Here is a 14,260-nt window from a genome sequence, read left to right as displayed (position 1 = left end):
TCTAAACACCCACCATGAGCATTTGCTTCTACCTAATGCAATGAAATTTTTGCTCTTGACATGGTTCCAGGAGATTATAGCAAGGTGAAATACCACATACCAATATCTTCCAAATATTTTCTGGAGACATGGGAACCTTTGGATCTTAACCCCTTCAGGACCAGGCTAATTTTCGTTTTTGCGTTTTCGTTTTTTCATCCTTGTGCTTAAAAGGCCATAGCAGTTGCATTTTTACACCTACAGACCCACATGTGCCCTTATTTTTTTGCATCACTAATTCTACTTTGCAATGACAGGCTGAATTTTTGTATAAAATTTGGTGGGAAATCAGAAAAAAAAATATGCACGGTGAAATAAAAAAAAAACACAATTATTTTTCTTTTGGAGGGGGGGGCTTCGTTTTTACGCAGTGTGTCCTATGAAAAAACTGACATGTTATGTATGTTTCTCAAGTCGTTACGATTACAACGATATGTAACGTGTATAACTTTTATTGTATCTGATGGCCTGTAAAAAATTGTTAACAAATATATGTTCCTTAAAATCGCTCCATTCCCAGGATTATAGCGCTTTTATCCTTTTGTCTATAGGGCTGTGTGAGGAGTCATTTTTTGCGCCATGATGTTTTCTTTCTATCGGTATCATTATTCTGCATATGCGACTTTTTGATCGCTTTTTATTACAATTTTTCTGGATTTGATGCGACCAAAATTTTTTTGCGCTTATGCCATTTATTGTACGAGATCAAGAATGCAATACATTAATATTTTGGGCGATTACACACGCGGCGATACCAAACATGTTTATTTGTTTATTTATTTTTATTTATAAAATTGGGGGTGATTCTGACTTTTATTAGGGGAGGGGGCTTTTTATTAATAATGACACTTTATTTTTAACTTTTACACTTATACTAGAAGCCCCCATGGGGGACTTCTAGTATAAGTGCACTGACCTCTCATTCAGATCTACTGTATGCTGCATAGATATGCAGCATAGATCGATGAGATCGGCACTCATTTGCTTCCGGCTGCTGTCCATTACGATGCAGATCCCGGCCGGCACCAGTCACGGAGATCGCTCCTCGTGACAACGTCACGGGGGAGCGATCTCCCCACTAGTAACCAGGGAATAGCTGTTCTGAAGTCTTCAGATGCAGCTGTCAACTTTGACAGCTGCATCTGAAGACTTAATTAGCGGCACGGAGATCGGACCGTGCCCGCTAATAGCCGCAGCCCCGGGCTACATGCGGAACCCGGGACTGCAGCGGTTCAAAGCGGGGTCGCCGCTCGGCCCCGCTCCGAACGCCTCCACCCACGCGAGGACGTACAGTTACGTCCTCGTGCGGGAAAGGGTTAAATATAATAAAGAAAGCCCCCCCCCCCCCAAGAAAAAAAAAAGCACCCTACTATTGACACAAAAATCTTTACTTAACCCCATGCTAGAGGCCTCACTTGCACAGGAAAAAACTTCTAGTGAAGAAGAAAAAAGAATGGATAAGCCACATTTATCCTGTTTTAATTGTGTGGGTCATTGAGACTAGGCTTTATTACACGTTTATTAAATTTTGTAGTTCCCCTAGGAAACTATGACCAATACTTTGATTGTACTGCTTACCTTGATGTGTAGTATATTGATGAATTAGACCGCCACTCAATTGCTTCAGCCGCCTGGGGACAGGCTGAAGCAATTGCAGATCCACATCAGTTACGAAGGCCCTCGTATAGCAGCTAAGCCCTCTCTCTATGCCCATGTAGGCCCATAGGCCCATGGGGGGGGGTGCAATCAGAGGCTCCCATACACAGTGAATTGGTGGGTTTGGCTGACTTTTATTTCTGCATTTTCTGCATAAGGAAATAATACACCTTCTGCATTAGATAGACTTTTAATGCAAAATTAACAATTAAAATAAGAGGAAAAATAGAAGCTTCAGCATTCATAAGCACATACTGTGAAAGAAATAGAGAGCAAACAAACTCTAAGCACACACGACTACTATGTTAATTGTTAGCATTTAATTTCCACTAACAGCCAAGACACCACTTCCTTTAATTAGTTGTTGATTGAGAGACAAATTATCTAATAAATGAAACAAATTTGCTTAAATATATGGAAAGCTGTAGATATGGTGATATTTGCACAACATATGATGTGGCAGTCAAGATTTGACATGTAGAGCAGAAATAGGGCTCACAAGGACAATTCAAACAAGTTCTGCCTCTTCATTGACTAATCAGGTGAATACAGAATCAACAATTACATCATTGATTAACTAAATACATAATTTAAATGGATTATCAGGTTTCAGGGAGCTTTCTTGATAAATACTAAAGAGAGAGATCTGGAGAGGGATGGAGAGGGTCCATATCATTTAAAGTTCTTATGAAAACTTATCATGATGTCTCTCTTCTTGGCCTTGTTTGTCCCTAAGGTGTATTAATGCTATTCTAAAGATTTTAACCCCCTTTTGACTCATGGCATATAGTTACAACATGGTTAGAGTAAGTGATTATGGTATGGGCTTTGGAGCCAAAGCCACACCATACTGGAAAAGGCCAGCTGCAATTTTTAGCCAACACCTATTGTTAATAACCAACGTCTGAGATCACTCCAATGTTTGGCTGCCATGATTAATAGCAATTGCACAATTTTGACATGCTTGATTAGTAGTTATGTGTACTGATTATAAGTCTGGGGGAAAACTAGTAGTCTTGGCAGCCTAAGGCCTCTGATAGACCTCAGTCCCTACTGTGACTGCCCTGCTTATGCTGTCTGCCTATGACATTTGTGTTGCATTGATTTATATAAACACTAACTAAATTGCTTTACGGTAATATTTTACATGTCTGATAAATTAATTTCTTAATTATGTAGGGAGAAACCAAGCTTACATTTCAAGGCTTTCAATTCCTGATTTCTTACTAGATACAGATGTAGCCAGGCTTAAAGAGACTCTGTACCCACAATCTGCCGCCCCAAAACCGCTTGTACCTTTGGATAGCTACTGTTAATCCAATATCTCTCCCGGGGTCCGTTCAGGAGGTGATGCAGTTATTGTCTTAAAAAACAACTTTTAAACTTGCAGTCCTGTGTCAAATTGGCGTGGCCTAGAGTGTCTATGCCCTAGACTTGCAACGCCTCTCCATGCCTCCTCCCCGCCCTCTTCACCATAAGGAATGCCCCAGGTAGAATTTCTCCTATTTATCTGTGTAAACACTGCACATGTGCAGGATCGTTAAGGCACCTGTGTAGTGTTCAGGTGATGAATAGGAAAAATGCTGCCCAGGGGCGTTTCTATTGGGGAAGAGGGCGGGGAGGAGGGACTGAGAGTTGTTGCAGGCCTAGGGCATAGACACTCTAGGCCACGCCAATTTAACACAGGGCTAAGTTTAAGTTTAAAAGTTGTTTCTTACAACAGTAATTGCATCACCTGCCGAACGGACCCCTGGGCAGAAATTGGATTAAAAGCAGCTATCCAAAGATTGTGGGTACAGAGTCACTTTAACATGAGTTGTAGCCAGGGTTAATTTGATCTCTGATTAAACAATTGTGTCAGGGAGCTATGCTAAGTCAATTAGAAAGTCAAGTTAAACACGTTATTGTTATCAAGCTAACCCTGACTACAGCTCATGTTAAGCCTGGCTACATCTATACTTGACACTTAAGAGTGGGGAAAGCAAAAGGGCTTGTTCATGAAGCTAACATAAGTACTTTTAAACAGAAGTTACTGTAACCTGCTTTGATTTTAAAGAATCATTTTTTGGCCATGTAATGGTAATTCACCCCCTGTATTCTCACAGTCCCATCTGTCTCACCCAGGCTCAGCTGCATCCATACACTTTGTTATTGCAGCATGGCCATATATTCACTACAGGTGGTATTCTTTAGGGCATACTACATAAACAGACCTTTACTTCAATATTAATATGTCTGTAACATACAGTGCACATAGAGTTGTGATTCCAGGGCAAATGTTATTACCTATGCGATTTAAGTGGATAGGCATTGCAGTGCATAGGAGATAGAGATTAACATGTATTCCTCCTGTGGCTGCAATAGTCCATTTCTGCAGTTACCTCTAGATGGTGTTATCGGTCATCATGTGTTTAGGGTTTTGATGTGTGTTTATTGATATTACTTACTGCTACAAGAGTGCACAGTAAATCAATAACCTTATTTAACTTTAAAAGGAAGATGTCAATGAATTTAGCATAGAATATATAGAAGAACACATAGAACTAATGTTACATTTCTTGCATTATATAGGACCTGTAGCCAAGCCCAAAAATTAGATGTTACTATCAATAACCTCTTAAGGGTCTTTAGTCTAGGCCAACTCCTTTTTTATTGTGGGCCTAGATTAAGGCAGTGTGGGCCCCCACTGTATCTACCAGGTATGGAGAAACTCCATTTCTTGTGGATTAACTCCTCACATGCTGCGATAAGATCATGACCATCACATGTAAGGTGTATCCTATACTTACCCATTGGCTTCCTAGCAACATGATCTCCAGTGCCAATGGGTCTCCATTGCTGCCGAGGTCCTTTAACCCCTTCAAGACCAAGCCTATTTGCACCTAAAAGACCAGGCTTATTTTTCAAAATCTTACCTGTCTCACTTTATGCTCTTATAGCTCAGTGATGCTTTAACGTATGCTAGTGATTCTGAGATAGTTTTTTCGTCACATATGGCACTTTATATTAGTGGCAAAATTTGGTCACTACTTTGTGTGTTTTTTGTGAAAAACATCAAAATATCATGAAAAATTGAAAAAATTTGCATTTTATGAACTTTGAAATTCTCTGCTTCTAAAAAAAGAAAGTCGTATCACATAAATAAGTTACTAAGTCACATTGTCCTATTTATTCTGGCTTCATTTCATAGACATATTTTACTTTTTTTAGGGTGTTACGGGGCTTAGAAATTTATCAGCAAATTACCACATTTTCGTGAAAGTTTCCAAAACTGATTTTTTTAGGGACCAGTTCTTTTTTTAAGTTGATTTAGGGGGCTTGTATACTGGAAACCCCCATAAGTGACCCCATTTTGGAAACTACACACCTTAAAGAATTAATCTAGGGGTATAATGAGCATTTTAACCCTACAGGGGCTGGAGGAAAGTATTCACCATTAGACCATAAAAAAATGAAAAATTAAAATTTTCCAATAATATATACGTTTAGATTAAAGTTTCTCATATTCAAAAGGAACATGAGAGAAAAAGCACCCCAAAACTTGCAACGCAGGTTCTCCTGAGTACTACGGTACCCCATATGTGGGCGTAAACCACTGTATGGGCACACAGCGGGGCTCAGAAGGAAGGGAGCGCCAATTAGCTTTTCCATTGCAGATTTTGCTGAAGAAGTTTCCGAGCGCCAGGTGCATTTGCAGAGCCCCTGTAATGTCAGTGTAGTGTCAGCCCCCTTTAGTGTTCCAGTAGGCAGGGAATACTAGCAATACAAACAAACAGCTCTTTTCAGGGCTTAAAAGTGTTTTTTTAATAGTATTACTACAGACTTCTGGCTGGGACTTGCAGTGCTGCTACTACGATTTCGTCAGCACACTGTGTTGATCGGCTGCTGGCAGAAAGGGGACATTAGGTGTTGCATACAGACCCCTAATAAGTGCTCAGTGTACTATTTTTTGATTTTGGGGCTGTTGATCCTGCTGTACTACATTGTATTGCTGGGATTTGTAGTACATCCTGCATAGAACTTCACTGCTCATTGTAAGGGGGTGTGAGAGAGTGTGTGTATAGTTCTGGCCAATACCAGATTGTACCGTACAGCCCCGCCTAAACTCTTGGGGACTACATTGTATTTCTGGGATTTGTAGTACATCCTGCATAGAACTTCACTGCTCATTGTAAGGGGGTGTCAGAGAGTGTATCTAGGTCCAGCCAGTACAAGATTGTACCGTACAGCCCCCCCTAAACTCGTGGGGACTACACTGTATTGCTGGGATTTGTAGTACATCCTGCATAGCACTTCACTGCTCATTGTAGGAAGGTATCACAGCATGTATCTAGGTCCAGCCAGTACCAGATTGTACCGTACAGCTCCACCAAACCAGTGGGTACTACAAGTATTTTTCCAGATTACTGTATTTCATACGCAATGCCTGTCTAAGTTCCATACTGTGCAGTGTCCATAAAATGGTGAACCCCAGGGGTAAGGGTCGAGGGCGTGGGTTTCCAAGTCATGTGGTTACCGAAGGCCGTGGTTCAGGGCAAGGTGACACAGCAGCACCTGTTGAGGAAGTAGCAGTGTCACACCGCAGACGTCCACTCCCTAGCTTCTTTGCCCAACTTATGGGGTCTCAAGGTAGACCGTTATTGAAACCGCAGCAGTGTGAACAGGTGATCATGTGGATAGCGGATAATGTGTCCAGTAACTTATCCACCACCCAGTCTTCAACGCAGTCCACCCATGCTACCCAAGGGAGTGGAACCCTTTCTCCTTTAGCTCAGCCTCATTCCCCACAGCCTGGCCCCTCCAGGGAAAGAAGGGATTCAGATCCATGACTATGCTCCCAGGAACTCTTTTCTGGACCCTTCCCTGAGTCAGAGCAACCAGAGCAGTCGATCTGTCCTGATGCCCAAACTATGAAGCTCACGCTGGGTTGGTGATGAGAGTGGGGACTTGCAAGCGGGGTTGGAAGAGGTGTCTGATGATGACGATGAGACCCGGTTGTCAGACAGTGAGGTTGTTGTCATGGATGTAACTCAAAGTGAGGAGGAGAGTGAGGACATGGAGTTGACAAAAATGACATTTAGGATACACACCGCCACAGTTAATAGTTTGTTAATGCTGTTTGTACCTTAAAGGGGAGGGTAACTATCACTTCATAGAACGATTGACGTGACTATAACTTTCATATTGACATGTCAGCCTCCTTACCCCCAACAGTTGCCAAAATAGGGCAGAGGTGGTCAAGTTGTCACCTTTTTGTTTCTGTTTGTCTATCCGGGAAGTGATGATCAGGAAGGAACAGATGCCGCACTCTGCTGAGGACCCTCTGCCCCTTCCTTTAAGCAAGTAGGGTTAGGGTCAGCACTTGGACCCTAACAAGTTTGGTGACATGTCAGAAATTTGGAAATGAGGGTTACCCTTCAGTTTAATTTGTTGGGATATATACATATTGTAAGTTTGCACAGTTTGAGAAAGAAATCTATCTAGCTGTGCTCATGCTTGTTTGTTAGCACTTAAACCAGTTAGCACTTAGAATTGTCACATTAGTCAACTAGGGAATGGGATGTCACTATTAATGGGTGACTGTTTTCAGTTCATAGTTCACATTGTAAAAGTTTAAAGTTCTGCACTTATCACACTTTTTATTGTTTGTATAGATATAGATGTATAAATATCTTGTATTTTTTTCTTAATTTAATATTTTCTTTTTTTTCTTAAAGGGGAACTCCAGATCGAGGCAAGAAAAAATGAAACTTCTGCAGAAGCATATAGCATTATTTATTACCTATCTATCCCAGTTTTGAAACTACCAAAAATCCATTTGTTTTGTGGTTTTCTGCATTTCCTGGCAGATGTACTCAGGTTCCAGAATGCATTGCTCTCCCTCTGTTTTAACCAGGCTGCTGCACAGAATTAGGCATAATGGTGCCATTAGGCAGCCTCAGAGGCATGCATACATGCTGCCCCTGCTGTTTCCTGTCCATTTCCGTTGTGTTTCCATCAATTTCTGAGGTTGACAGGTTTTCACACGACTTCTCTCTACCGAACTTGAGTCTCCTGCAAAAAGGCTCAAGTCTCCCATTGACTACAATGGGGTTCGTTACCCGAAACGAGCACTCGAGTATCGGGAAATACTTGTCTCGAGTAACGAGCACCCGAGCATTTTAGTACTCGCTCATCACAAGTATATAACCATAGGCTACAGGAAGTGATTTTACCATGTTTGATTCTCAGGCATCAGTATAAGACCTTGCTGGTAATAAATAGTACTTCCTGATGGGAGTAAGCATTGTCTTACAAAGAAGCAAGGAAAAGCAAGAAGAGTAAGAAGGACTTTGTTTTATTGAAGCAGCTGGAAAAGAGCTACATAACATCCTGGGCATGTATTTTACAGCCTGAAAACCTTAGTAAAAAGCTATGGCTAGCTGAAGATTGATGAGTGACCTTCCATTAGAATGCCTTTAAAATATTCAGGTTAGTCCATTGTAGTCTGAATATAACCTATGAAAAAAAAATCACATACAATAAAACCTACATAGCAGAAAGCAGCAAAAAGAATGATGTTGGTCTTAAACCTCTTAACCTGTGGAAGAAATTTTAACTTCTGAGAAGGAACTGTTACCATGGCACCCTATCTTTAGATTTCCTCAGAATATCGTGTAAATTCCATCTAAGCTAAAGTGGGCATGAAGGGCTGTGGAGTGGAGAACCAGAACTTTAAAAGATGAGTAAGAAAATTATATTAAATTGATCCTAATTAGGCATGCTAAAGGTACGGCTTTGAGAGACATTCAGATATATGGGAACTTATTTTTCAATCCTTGAAATCAGGAAAGTATCTATTAAATTTGGACTAATGCATTTGCTGGGAATATTGAGTACCATCAGTAATTGTCTTGACTTGAAAATTATGCACTACCAATGTATTTGACTATTAGTTATATAGGATCCAGATTCTAAGAATTCTATTAAGGCCTAATGTTTGGCTCCGCAGAGAAAAACAGTTAAACAAAGACATCTATGAAGCAGAAGCTTGTAATGCTTAATTACTTGACTTATTTCAAGGTAAATAAGTGTACCTAAATTATCAAGTAACTATAGAAATTTATGGTGATCCACCTGTAGTTATGGTGCCATAATTATCCATGAACATAGTTCTATTCACATATGTGAAAATATGAACAATGATGGAATGTAGGTGTCACATTTTAAAGTCATTATTAAAAGAATAGATCCTGAGGCTTTTACCTACCCTTGACCTCATTTCACCAACCATCTGTCCAAAGTGACCTCACTATTGATTTAAAATTTGTCAATATGCAAGTTCCTAAGAATAAAGTTTCTCCACCTTTCTTTCGAGTAATTATCTCAGATAGATAAGCAGCTGCAGGCCAATTAGAAAACAATTACTACCAGAAATCAATTTTTTTCCAAGTAGATAAGGAAGCTAGTTAAGGATAGACTATCTACTCTTGATTCTGTTCTTTGGTATTTTTCAATAGACTCATCAGAAATTGCTTGTAATGTTGCTGGAAAGGTTCCCCCCCCCCTAAGATTACAAATGTGTAATAATAAAAGATGGCTAAATGGCTAAATTCCAGAATATGTGACCAACGACCATGAGTTAATTCATTACATCGACCTATGTTACAAAATGTGGTGAATGATTGAACACTAAGGGGGAATTTATCATCTATGCATTTGTTTTGTACAGGTGTTTTGCTTGTTAAATATTGTGCACAGCTTTCAAAAATTTGCAGCTATCCATTATTAACCAAAAAAAGAGCAAATTCAATGATATATACCTCCCTAAATATAAATTTAGTTAAAATGGCATAGAATGCCTATTTTCTCCCTCTGTTTAGAAGAGCTCCCTAAATTATTATAGAATATTTACTTGAAACTTCCTCTCATGTTCCATTCAAATGAGTAGCAGCTGAGCTGCAGTTACAGGTTGTCACCGCTACACAGGGACTCTTCACTGTGTAATGCGATTTCTGAACAGCTGAGTATAGATATAGATACCAAGTAGAGATGAGCGAGCGTGCTCTATCAAGTATAGAATTTGCTTGAGTATCGGGTGAGGACTGTATGCTGCTCGGGTGCTTGTGTACCAAGAATTTCAAGGCCTCTTAAAAGGGGTACTTCAGTGTCAGAAAATTGTATTTTAAATAATTTATCACCCCAAGATATATACATTTCTAATGTACTTTATGAATAATTGTACTGGCTATTAATGATACGTGTACATTACTTCCTTTAGATTTTTGTCATCCCTTGCATTTGGTGCATAGACTTGATGAGTCTAAGGGGACATCCTTCAAAATTTTTAAGTTTAATAGGTCTGACCATATCACATACATGCACAATAACAATTACACGATGTATACTTTGATTTCTCCCTCGACTACAGCAAGTATACTTATCAGAGATGACGGGAACTAAAGTGAGAGATGGGCCAGATTTTAAGGGGTGTAGGAGGAGGTGTTTATTTTTGTTGTTGTTTCTCTACAAGTAAATTTACTGGAAAGAGTGTTTCCCCCTTATTTTCCAGTTTAAATCAAACTTTTTTTAGGTTGGGTGCACATTATTGTCAGTCTGTAAAAGTGCTATGCATGCATGCTCTCCCTGCTGTGCCAGTTTCGCTTTCTAGTGCACCAAACAAACCCCCTTTGCACCTAAAAAAATGCTTAAAGGGGTTGTCCTGCGAAAATCTTTTTCTTTCAAATCAACTGATGTTAGAAAGTTATATAGATTTGTAATTTACTTCTATTAATAAATCTCAAGTCTTCCCATACTTATTAGCTACTGTATGTTATGCAGGAAATGTTATTTTATTTTCAGTCTGACACAGTGCTCTCTGATGACATCTCTGGCCGAGACTGAAACTGTCCAGAGCAGGAGAGGTTTTTTATGGTGACTCATAGAAAACCGAGACAGAGTTCCTGTCTCAGCCAGAGATGTAAGCAGAGAGCAAGAGTCGAAGCAAGAGTGACATCCCGCTCAGCCAATCACTGGCCACAGTGCTGTCCCGTCTAACTCAGGGATTAGCTATTTTCAAAACTTTGCTTTGGAAAGTTTGGTTCGCTCATCTCTACTCCTGTCATTTTGAGACTTTGCTTTTGTACATCAAGCAAAGATATACTAAGCTTACTGTATGCCTAAGAACTCCACAGCCAATTCAAGAAAACCCTCCTAAAACAAATAGTAGTCAAAAATGCACTACACTAGTAAGGCTAACATGGAAAACATCTCACAGGAGCATTGATACCCATTTACTTTTCATTACACCCGACTTCAAATATATCACAACTTTGAACACCATAAACGAAACCATACAATCAATAACTCTACTATATACCTTAAAGGACATCCAGCAAAACTTATGCTCTCAGTCATTCTGTTCTGATAAAAATAATTTGAGCTGAAAAGGTTCATGACAGTCATTATATGATAGATCATATAGTTTTCCCTGATAAGTCATTCAACATTTGTAGAAATTTGTCAGGTAGGATCCTTGAAAAATAAAGTTGGAATGAAGCACAGGGTAGATATTGAGTCTTTTATTCCCTACAATAGCAATAGTTTTATACTTAAAGAAACCACTTCAGCCTTTTTCATTACAATTTTGGTTGTTCCTGCACAGAATTTCTTCAATAGTGACCTGCACGTCAGATAAAGCTTTCCTTTGACTGCAATGTGTCAGGCTGTGAAATAGCTGACCCAAACTCGGATCAACATTGACCTTAAACTGTTAAACAAAAATGCAGGCCGCCTTCAAGGCCTCATAACCATCTGATCTTTGAATCTTCTCTGAAATGACAACTCTGATCTTCTTCTGTATTAAACCTTAGAACTTTTCTTTGAAGTATACCATATATTATTAAAAATTAGAATAATCTGACTATGTAAAACTAGCGTAAAGTGTCAGACAAGCAATGGATTAAAAACATCTTTTTTCCACCTTCTGTTCAATCAAGGGCTAGGAAATTGATATTATTTCTCATATTATGGCAGTTAACTCTTCTTTTGCAATGCAGCAACTACATTTCATCTGGCTCAAAAATGCTCACTTTTTTTTACTGAAGGAATTTCTTTACATATGGATTGTGCTCTGAACATGGTTAAGATGTATTATTTCAGAGCTTTTCTCACAGATTGATGACTTTAGCATACATTCAGAAAAGCACTAGAGCCAGCATTCAGACCTGAGGATGTGTTTAATACAGAGAAGTCTGGCCACTTACGGTAAAAGGTCTGAGTTTGGAGTTATAGGCTGTTACCACAACTTTTTTTTGGCTGTCTTTTAGGACGGCTTGGCTGCAGGGGCATCACTACCACCATAGAAGCCATAGCGACTGCTATGGGACCCGCCACATCAGGGGACTTGTTGGCCCACTCTTGCAATACACTGGGCACCCTAAACCATCATCATTTAAAGCATTCTGTTGCTGAGGGGGCCTCCTGGGCGCTGCAAATGTCCCTTTAACTGCAAATGCTCCTGACAAGCACTTGTAGTTAAATGTTAAAGGTTATGACTACAGTCAGTTGAGGGGGCAATCAAAAGTTTGCTATGGGGCCCAACTATTTCTAGTTACGCCCCTACCTGGCTGTTATATCACAATGATGTCTGTTGTCATACAGATAATGTAATAACAAATTAACCAAATAATGAATATAATAACGGCTGTTATTTGACTCAAAATCACAGCTGTGCTAAATAAAAATGCTGCTAAACGGACAAAAAATGACAGTGTATGAACATAGCCTAAAAGACATAATAGTGCAGATTGGTAATGCAGGTTGTATGAGTGAAACACAAGTTTTGGATACATACCTATATTAAAAGTGCTGACAAATTCCCTTTTAATTCATGATCCATAAAGAAGTCCCTCTCAGTCAAGGGAAGGTAAGTAGAACTTGACAAGTGATTATTCACTTTTAGTTGGGTTTATACATAAGGCATATTCTTTTTCTTAAGGTTCAAAAATACAGCAAGGAAGCTAAAAGGAGCATGGGAAACACAATTATACCGTGTGTCAGGACATGGATTAATAGCATCTTAGGAAGGTGAGATTCCCAGATGCCATGACAGTTGTATAGCTAGTTGTGGGTCTCTGAATTAAGATTCTGGTATATAAAGGAAATGATTTGCATCTCAATTTATTGGGCATGTTTGAGGAATTAGCATATTGTTAAATAAGCACCATCTGTTAATTGAAGGAGTAATGCAGAAATGAAAAAGAAAATAAACAAGTCAATAGACAAAAAAGCAAATATGCTTTAGAGATGAACAAAACAGAAATAAACAGTCAATATCTCAAATAAATGGGATGAGCTGTGTTTGACTCATTTCCTTATGCAATAGGTTTCACTCGGTAAAGATTTAACTATTATTTGAATTAACATAAATGTTCTTCTTTCTAATGAAAATTAATAACATTATTTCATTACTGTGATGTCATGATATGCAGGGTATAACATTCTATTTGACATAGTGGATAATTGCAGATTTGTTAGAAGACACAGCTTTTATAAGTGAAGACATTCAACTCTTCAGCTACTGCACATTCAGGGAATTTTCCCTAGGTCATAACAACTCTCCTAATGTGTTATAGAAGGACTTTAATAGTAGTCTACTTGAGAAACCTTAAACAGGGAAAAAGTAGAAAATAGAATTTTATATAAATATTTTTTCTCATTGTAGTATAGTTGATTGTGCAGCGAAAATCTTTTTCTTTCAAATCAACTGGCATCAGAAAGTTATACAGATTTGTAATTTACTTCTATTTAAAAATCTCAAGTATTTCCATACTTATTAACTACTATATGTCCTGCAGGTAAAGCTGTTTTATTTTTAGTCTAACTAAGTGCTCTCTGCTGACATCTCTGGCCTAGACAGGAACTCTGTCTCGGTTTTCTATGAATTCCCATAGAAAACCTCTCCTGCTCTGGACAGTTCCTGTCTCGACCAGATATGTCAGCAGAGAGTACTTTGTCAGACTGAAAATAAAACAACACTTCCTGCAGGACATACAGCAGCTGATATGAATTTATGATTTATAATTTATTTGAAAGTAAAATATTTTCGCTGGACAACCCCTTTAACTACTAAGTGACAGTTGCAGTCTACAAGGTTATACATTACTTGTGCATTCTTTAACCCCTTAACGACATCGGGCGTATATTTACGGTCCCGGGTGCCGCTTGTAGCCTGGGACCGTAGGTATTAGCGGGCACGGTCCGATCGCCGTGCCCGCTAATACAGTAATCAGATGCAGCTGACAAACATGACAGCTGCATCCGATTAAGGGATTCAGCTGTTCCCTGGTGTCTAGTGGTGGAGATCGCTCCCCCCGAATGTTATCCCGGAGGAGCGATCTCCGTTTCTGAAGCCGGCCGGGGACCGCTCCAAGATGGCGCCGTCCCCGGCTCGGCACTCGTTTACTTCCGGCTGCTGCAGCCGGAAGTAAACGAGTGCCTATCTCATGGATCTCTGCAGCATATCTATGCTGCAGAGATCTCTATGAGAGATCAAAGCACTTATACTAGAAGTCCCCCATGGGGG

This window comes from Dendropsophus ebraccatus, chromosome 8 (assembly GCF_027789765.1).
Source record: "Dendropsophus ebraccatus isolate aDenEbr1 chromosome 8, aDenEbr1.pat, whole genome shotgun sequence".
Taxonomy (NCBI): domain Eukaryota; kingdom Metazoa; phylum Chordata; class Amphibia; order Anura; family Hylidae; genus Dendropsophus; species Dendropsophus ebraccatus.
This window is presented reverse-complemented; position numbering follows the sequence as displayed.